We start from the raw sequence: 9,778 nt of genomic DNA on the forward strand, positions 1-9,778 counted from the left end.
ATGAAGAGGGAGTTTACACAAAAGGGTTTTGTAGATGAACACTTACATATAATCAATCCTCCCAGTAGTTTCTGGATTTGTTTTTTGTTGTTTATTTGGACGAATCAGGATTGGGCAAATGCATGCATAAAGTGCTAATCAGCAGTTACATCATTTTTTATACTTATAAATTAATGATATGCACACATTGATTCTTGAAGAATAGGCTATAATTTATAAATGCATCATGAGCTTAGTTCAACTGGCATACAACATCAAAACCCCAATTATGAACTTGTTTTACTGCAATGTTTGTAAACAAAGAAAATGTCAAACAAATAGCCCACTGCAGCCTCAAAACATGGTTTAAACTATCATGTTGATATAATGGCTGTTCAGTCCTTGCATCCATAGCTCTGTCTATGATTTTGAGAGAGGTTACATTCCTCAAGCCCCATCCCTCAGCGTTTTACTGACAACCGCTTTATTATTGTTTCGACTGCTGCTTTAACTGGTGCTGTCACGACTTCCGCCAAAGTCGGCCCCTCTCATTGTTCCGGCGGCGTTCGGCGGTCGACGTCACCGACTGTCTAGTCATGGCCGATCCACTTTCATTTTCCATTGGTTTTGTCTTCCGTCACACCTGGTTCCAATTCCATCAATTACATGTTGTATATTTAACCCTCTGTTACCCCCGCATGTCCTTGTCCGTAATTGTTTGTTGTCAGTGCTGGTGTGCATTCGGTTATGTACCCATTTATCTTATTGTTCTGTATCCGGTGGGTTTTGATGATTAAACTGAGCCGTTGGAAGCACAGTTTTGCTCTCCTGCGTCTGACTTCTCTGCTGCCAGTACGCACCCCTGACAGGTGCAGTGGTTTTCAAGCCCCTGTGTGGATGATAAACGGTTTCCACTAGATTCAACAGCCACAAAATTGAAATAGTTTGTAATCTTTTAAAAAATAAGCTTTTTGGTCATGATAAACACTGGCTAAGTTAACAGAGGGAGGGTTTTGGCCAAGACCCATAATGAAAAAGACATTAGATACAATTTACATAAAGTTAAAAACATTAATATGTGTGTGTGCGAATCTATCAGTTACACACGTCAGTACATAGACACAACGAAATTAGCGGAAGGAGGGTTTTGGCCGAGCTTCCATTTGCGAGATTCATTCAATGAATCAGGGACAATATGGATAAGGTAACTTCAGAATGCTATCTAATTAGACATCTATATACACTGAGTGTAAAAAAAACATTTTTGCCCTCAGAATAACCTCAATTCGCACAGGAAGTTAATTGCAGTGCCTTTGGGAAGGCTATAGTTAACTAGCGAGAACTACTACAAGTTATGTTTTGAATTGGAATAGTTATTATTTTATATCCGCTGCTGAAATGTCGCGCTCTCTCTTCTTGGGCAACGGCCCACTGGCACATAAGCAGTACACATAGACATGCACTGAAGGGTCATTCCTATGATGGCTGATAAGTGAGTAACAATATTTAAGTGTGCCTTCATGAACTATGTTAACAAACATTTCCATTACTTTTTATGACCTTACAACCCCTGATTTGGCCATTTGGAACAACGCATCATGCCATTCACACTGATGCATTTTCAATCCACACATTCTCGAACACTACTAGCCTACTGTCAAGCATAGAATCACAGACTAGTGGCAAATAAACTTGAACATAGCAGAATCGATAAATGCCGAACCCGCTTTCATTCCGCTTTGATCAAACTTTTTTGGGGCTCACTGTGTGAATCTGGGCCGGTGATATTCTACTTGTTTTATATAGGAGCTGGTACGCAATTCAACTCCAAAATGTTGGTTCTGGTACCGCGTACCAGACAACTCGACCACAACTAAGCGCTGATACTAGACTCACTTGATTTCGCATGCCCAACTAGGCGAGGTTGGCTACAATATGTAACTTTTTGGGCGACCACATCAAATCCACATAGAAATGTGAGTTATATATCTGTCATTCTCGTTGAAGGCAAATCTAAGAAGCGGTAGCCTATATTCTATGTGCACTATTTCTATGCTTCTTGTTCTTAAATGTAGTTTTAGCGTCTTTTACTATCGGTTTGGTACACCAACTTCGAACAGCTGAAAATGCATTGTTTTTGGCTGTTGAAAATATATATCACAGCGGTTTACATGTTAGGATAATTTAACTTTTGGGATTCACATGTCGACCAATTGCAAACTATTTTCTAGCACTTGCATCAGGTGGACGGTCAGTCATCGTGCACGTTCATAGTTGCATTTCGTTTTTTCTCGTGGGCTTACTGTGTTCCTGTGGATTTCTGAGCTGTGTATTTTCATATAGTAAGGAACTTGAACCTGAAACACGGGACCGAAGAATGACTTTAAAAGCCATTCGCAATGGAATCCATAACATTGACAAGTACCTCAATAAGATCTATACCATTAAAAAAGATCTCAACGTGGTTCTGGACTTACTTGGAGGACATGATGGAATGTGTCACTACGAATGCATTGATGGTAAAGTCCCTCCCTCAGGCTGCACACACACACACACACACACACACACACACACACACACACACACACACACACACACACACACACCAATACTTGTTTGTAGTGGGAAAAAACATGGTAATAACTACTTTGCTTATGCTATGTGGATAATCCATTTACTCAAAAGCACAGTTGAAAGTGATTAGGATCCACAGACAAAAAAAAGACAAGCACCACTCTACTGTATCTTGGATTGTAATCATTAAACTGGCACAGGGTGACCCCCAACACTGTCCGTAGTCTCTCTGAACAGGTTAACTCTTTCAACAAGATAAAAGAAGGTGGGAGAACTCAGAAGACCTTTGCTGTTGCCTTGCACGTTATAAACTAGTAACGTTATAAACTAGTAACAAGCCCGGCCTGGTTACAGACCATCCCCTACCAATGGATGTGGGACGCCCCTGTTAGGATTCCAGGTGAGCTAATGTCATGTATGACTTTGATCTATAGCAGTGGTCTTCCCTATTAGTCCTGTGGGGGGCGCAGTGTGTGCAGACTGTTGTCCCAGCCTGCACACACTATAGTGTATAGGTAGCTACAGCTGCGGCTCTTCAGGACCAGACATTTTTATGAGCTTTTTACATTTATTAGGATCCCCTTTAGCTGACACCAATGGCGACATCTAGTCTTACTGGGTTCCGACACAAAACGAAAAATACATTACAGACAAAATACTTTACAATTTACATACATTTAAGAACATTAACATGTAAAGTGTGTGTGCATCTGTCAGTTACACATACATGTCGGTGCATACACACAACAAGTAGGTCACATGGGGGAGAGGTGTTGTGCCATGAGGTGTTGCTTTATTTGTTTTTTGAAACCAGGTTTTCTGTTCACATGCTCTATACAAGATGGAACGGAGTTCCATGCACTCAAGGCTGTGTATAATACTGTACGTTTTCTTGAATTTGTTCTGGACCTGGTTACTGTGAAAAGACCCCTGGTGGCATGTCTGGTGGGGTAAGTGTGTGTTTGTCAGTGCTGTGTGTAAGTTGATTATGCAAACAAGTTGGAATTTCCAACACAATAATGTTTCTGATAAAAATGAGAAGTGACGCAGTCAGTCTTTCCTCAACTCTTAACCAAGAGAGACTGGCATGCATAGTAATGCAATGAAGAGCAAGAAGTACTTCTCTGTTCTGGGCCAGCTGCAGCTTAACTAGGAATTTATTTGCAGCACTTGACCATATGACTGGACAATAATCAAGATAAAACTAGACCCTGCAGGATTTGCTTTGTGGAATGTGGTGTCAAAAAAGCAGAGCATCTCTTTATTACAGACAGATCTCTCCCCATCTTTACAACCATTGAATCTATATGTTTTGACCATGACAGTTTAAATATAAGGTAACACCAAGTAATTTTGTGTCCTCTACTTGTTCAACAGCCACACCATTCATTACCAGATTCAGATGAGGTCAAGAACGTAGAGAATGAAGACTACTGTTTATAGGAATGTTGTAAGAGCTGTCATATTATATATTGCATTGATCTAATGGTCATCTCTTTTGTCTACTCTACAGTTTGACATCGGCATCCCGTCCTTGACCAAGTGCTGTAACCAGCACCACCGTTGCTATGACACCTGTAACCGTGATAAACACGACTGTGACGATGAGTTCCAGGGATGCTTGGAGACCATCTGTAGGAGATTACAGAAGATGTTGGGACTGGCCCAGAGTGTCCAAGGTAAGATGGCACATGGGTTGTGTTTATTAGGGCATGGAACAGAAAACTTTTTACAGCGGAACACGACAATGAGTGTTTCTTATTGTAGTTTCTGCCTATTTCAGTCTGTTTTCTTCCATGTGATGCCTAATGAACACCACCCTTATTCATGTATTGACATGCTCCCAGTGTGGAACACAGAGCAGGACTTGACTCAAGCATTCCTCACAGTTAATTCAATAATGTGTCCACCATCTTGTAGCATAGTTAAATCATACTGAATGCTGCGCTCACCATTGTCAATTGTTTCACTTCACTGGTGAGTTCAGCATTCATTCTGGTTTAACCAGGCTAACAATGTTGCTGGTGGGGAAGATCATACAATTCCCCCTGATGGCATTTCTGGTGAGGTCTATAACTTAGGGAATGAAGACTAGTCTTTACAGGAATGTTATCTGGGGACCCTGGGACTAAACACCTCCCTCTTCAACTGGATCCTGGACTTCCTGACGTGCCGCCCCCAGGTGGTAAGGGCAGGCAACAACACATCTGCCATGCTGATCCTCAACACGGGGGCCCCTCAGGGGTGCGTGCTTTGTCCCCTCCTGTACTCCCTGTTCACCCACGACTACATGGCCAGGCACGAATTCAACAACATCATTAAGTTTGCTGACGACACAACGGTGGTAGGCCTAATCACAGACAACGACGAGACAGCCTATAGGGAGGAAGTCAGAGACCTGGCAGTGTGGTGCCAGGACCACAACTTCTCCCTCGTAGACTACAGGAAAAGGAGGGCCGAACACACCCCCATTAAAATCGACAGGGCTGTAGTGGAACCGGTCGAGAGTTTCAAGTTCCTTGGTGTCCACATCACCAACAAATTATCATGGTCCAAACACACCAAGAAAGTTGCGAAGAGGGCACGACAATGCCTTTTCCCTCTCAGGAGACTGAGAAGAGTTGGCATGGGTCCCCAGATCCTCAAAAAGTTATACAGCTGCACAATCGTGAGCATTAATCTAATGTTCATCTCTTTTGTCTACTCTACAAGTTGACATCGACAACCCATCCTTGACCAAGTTCTGTAACCAGCACAACTGTTGCTATGCCACTTGTAACTGTGATAAAGATGACTGTGACGATGAGTTCCAGGAATGCCTGGAGAGAGATTTCTGTAGGAGATTACATAATATGTTGGGACTTGTCTAGAGTTTCCAAGGTAAAATGGCATCTGGATTGTGTTCATTAGGGCATGCAACAGAAAACGTTTTACAACGGAATACGAAAAGGAGTGTTTCTTAATGGAGAACTCCAGGTAGTTAGTCTGTTTTCTTCCGTGTGGTGCCTAATGAACACAACCCTGATTAATGTATTGACATGCTCCCAGTGTCAAGCATTCCTCACAGTTAATTCAATAATGTGTCCACAATCTTGTAGCGGGGCGGGGCGGCAGGTAGTCTAGTGGTTAGAGCATTGGACTTGCAACATCGATTCCCAGACCTGACAAGGTAAAAATCTGTCGTTCTGCCCCTGAACAAGGCAGTTAACCCACTGTTCCTAGGCCGTCATTGAAAATAAAAAATTGTTCTTAACTGACTTGCCTAGTTTAATAAAGGTAAAAAAATAAATTGAAGATTGATTATAGAACTGCAATGTCGAGGGAGCCAGTGTAACCGATGTGAAATGGCCGGCTAGTTAACAGGGTGTGTGCTAATTGCGTTTCAATCGGTGACGTCACTCGCTCTGAGACCTTGAAGTAGTTGCTCTGCAAGGGTCGCGGCTTTTGTGGAGCGATGGGTAATGATGCTTTGAGGGTGGGGCGAGGAGAGGGACGGAAGCTATACTGTTACATTGGTGCCGTGACCCGGGTCACTGGTTGCTGCGGAAAAGGAGGAGGTCAAAAGGGGGGTGAGTGTAACCGATGTGAAATGACTACGCGCTAATAGCGTTTCAATGGGAGACGTCACTCGCTCTGAAACCTTGAAGCAGTTGTTCCCCTTGCTCTGCAAGGGCCGTGGCTTTTGTGGAGCGATGGGTAACGATGCTTCGAGGGTGGCTGTTGTTGTGTGCAGAGGATCCCTGGTTCGAGCCCAGGAAGGGGAGAGGGAAGGAAGCTATACTGGTACACCAGCACACAAGCATTTCACTGCACCTTTTATACCTGCTGTAAACTGTATACATGACAAATAACATTTGATTGTTATTAATTTTCTGTGTGTCTGTATAACATGATCTGCTCGTGTTTTCAGAGTGTGACAATACTGCAACCCTGCTGTTTAATTCTGTCATGTGCATGAGGTGTAAACCCTACATTGACAGCCAGAGAGACTCCTGCAGTCTCCTACACCTCCGCTGTTTTCAATCAGGATCTCAGAGGATCTCCTCATTACCTGTGTCTGCTATGGGTCCGTGGTCAAACGACCACTCCTCATCACGGTCAAACGCTCCCTATAACACTTCTGCGAGCAGGCCTTTCTAATCGACCTGGCCCAGGTATCCTGGAAGGATATTGACCTCATCCCGTCAGTCGAGGATACCTGGTCATTCTTTAAAAATAATTTCCTCACCATCTTAGATAAGCATACCCCTTCAAAAAATGCAGAACTAAGAACAGATATAGCCCTTGGTTCACTCCAGACCTGACTGCCCTAGACCAGCACAAAAACATCCTGTGGCGGACTGCCATAGCATCGAATAGTCCCCACGATATGCAACTGTTCAGGGAAGTCAGGAACCAATATACGCAGTCAGTCAGGAAAGCAAAGGCTGTTTTTTTCAAACAGAAATTTGCATCCTGTAGCTCTAACTCCCAAAACTTTGGGGACACTGTAAAGTCCATGGAGAACAAGAGCACCTCCTCCCAGCTGCCCACTGCACTGAGGCTAGGTAACACGGTCTCCACTGATAAATCTATGATAATCAAAAATGTCAATAATCATTTCTCAACGGCTGGCTATGCCTTCCCCCTGGCTACTCCAACCCCGGCCAACAGCTCCGCCCCCCGCAGCTACTCTCCCAAGCCTCCCCAGCTTCTCCTTCACCCATATCCAGACAGCAGATGTTCTGAAAGAGCTGGAAAACCTGGACCAGAACAAATCAGCTGGGCTAGACAATCTGGACCCTCTCTTTCCAAAACTATCTGCCGCCATTGTTGCAACCCCTATTACCAGCCTGTTCAACCTCTCTTTCGTATCGTCCAAGATCACTAAAGATTGGAAAGCTGCCGTGGTCATCCCCCTCTTCAAAGGAGGTGACACCCTAGACCCAAACTGTTACAGACCCATATCTATCCTGCCCTGCCTATCTAAAGTCTTCGAAAGCCTAGTTAATAAACAGATCACTGACCATTTCGAATCCCACCATACCTTCTCCGCTGTGCAATCCGGCTTCCGAGCCGGTCACGGGTGCACCTCAGCCATGCTCAAGGTACTAACTGATATCAAAACCGTCATCGATAAAAGACAGTACTGTGCAGCTGTCTTCATCGACCTGGCCAAGGCTTTCAACTCTGTCAATCACCGAATTCTTATCGGCAGACTCAATAGCCTTGGTTTTTCTAATGACTGCCTCGCCTGGTTCACCAACTACTTTGCAGAAAGAGTTCAGTGTGTCAAATCGGAGGGCATATTTTCCGGACCTCTGGCCAGTCTATGGGGGTGCCACAGGGTTCAATTCTCGGGCCTGCTCTTTTCTCTGTATATATCAATGATTTTGCTCTTGCTGCGGGCGAATCCCTGATCCACCTCTACGCAGACGACACCAGTCTGTATACTTCTGGCCCTTCCTTGGACACTGTGCTAACTAACCTCCAAATGAGCTTCAATGCCATACAATACTCCTTCCGAGGCCTCCAACTGCTCTTAAACGCTAGTAAAACATAATGCATGCTTTTCAACCATTCGCTGCCCGTACCCGCCCGCCCGACTAGCATCACCACCCTGGACGGTTCCGACCTAGACTATGTGGACAACTATAAATACCTAGGTGTCTGGCTAGACTGTAAACTCTCCTTCCAGACTCATATTAAACATCTCCAATCCAAAATCAAATCTAGAATCGGCTTTCTATTTTGCAACAAAGCCTCCTTCACTCACGCCGCCAAACTTACCCTAGTAAAACTGACTATCCTACCGATCCTCGACGATGTCATCTACAAAATAGCTTCCAACACTCTACCCAGCAAACTGGATGCAGTCTATCACAGTGACATCCGTTTTGTTACCAAATCACCTTATACCACCCACCACTGCGACCTGTATGCTCTAGTCGGCTGGCCCTTGCTACATATTCGTCACCAGACCCACTGGCTCCAGGTCATCTATAAGTCAATGCTAGGTAAAGCTCCACCTTTTCCCAGTACACTGGTCACGATAACGATAACACGTAGCACACGTTCCAGCAGGTATATCTCACTGATCATCCCCAAAGCCAACACCTAATTTGGCCGCCTTTCCTTCCAGTTCTCTGCTGCCAGTGACTGGAACGAATTGCAAAAATGGCTGAAGTTGGAGACTTTTATTTCCCTCACCAACTTTAAACATCAACTATCTGAGCAGCTAACCGGTCACTGCAGCTGTACATAGTCCATCTGTCAATAGCCCACACAATCTACCTACCTCATCCCCATACTGTTTTTATTTTATTTACTTTTCTGCTCTTTTGCACACCAGCATCTCTTCTTGCACATCATCATCTGCTCATTTATCACTCCAGTGTTAATCTGCTAAATTGTAATTATTCGCTCCTATGGCCTATTTATTGCCTCCCTCCTCATGCCTTTTGCACACACTGTATATAGACTCTTTTTTCTACTGTGTCATTGACTTGTTTGTGCTATTGGCTCGTTTATTTTTTTACTCCATGTGTAACTCTGTGTTGTTGTCTGTGTCACACTGCTTTGCTTTATCTTGGCCAGGTCGCAGTTGTAAATGAGAACTTGTTCTCAACTCGCCTACCTGGTGAAATAAAGGTGAAATATATATATATTAAAGTGCACACTTAGCTGACATTTGACGTTCGTTGAGCTTTCCTCCTTCACAGGCATACTGAAACATGTATTTTGTTTTTACAGTATCCCTCTGCATAATGTCACACCCTGAAACATGTTTTATATTATCCTGAACAAAAATATAAATCGATACCACAACCGCAGACCACGTGTAACCACGCCAACCCAGGACCTCCACATCTGGCTTCTTCACCTACGGGATCGTCTGAGGCCAGCCACCCGGACAAGAGGAATATTTCTGTCTATAATAAAGCCCTTTTGTGGGGAAAAAGTCCGTCTCAGTGGCTTTGCCCCTGCCCAGTCATATAAAATCCATAGATCAGGGCCTAATTTATTTATTTTAATTTACTTATATGTACTGTAACTCAGCAAAATCGTTTAAATTGCTGCATGTCGCGTTTATATTTTTGTTTAGTATATATTTGACTCTGTTATACGGTTCTCAGTGGCTACAATTATACGGAAGTTGTAACGAGCAACGCTTGACTGCCATGCCCAGTTGCCAATTGTATCCAGTTTTTGAGTAGATCCGCCAATCAGCTTAAAGGGGCGGGAA

Source organism: Oncorhynchus mykiss, chromosome 10 (assembly GCF_057628025.1).
Source record: "Oncorhynchus mykiss isolate SJ-2025 chromosome 10, ASM5762802v1, whole genome shotgun sequence".
Lineage (NCBI taxonomy): Eukaryota > Metazoa > Chordata > Actinopteri > Salmoniformes > Salmonidae > Oncorhynchus > Oncorhynchus mykiss.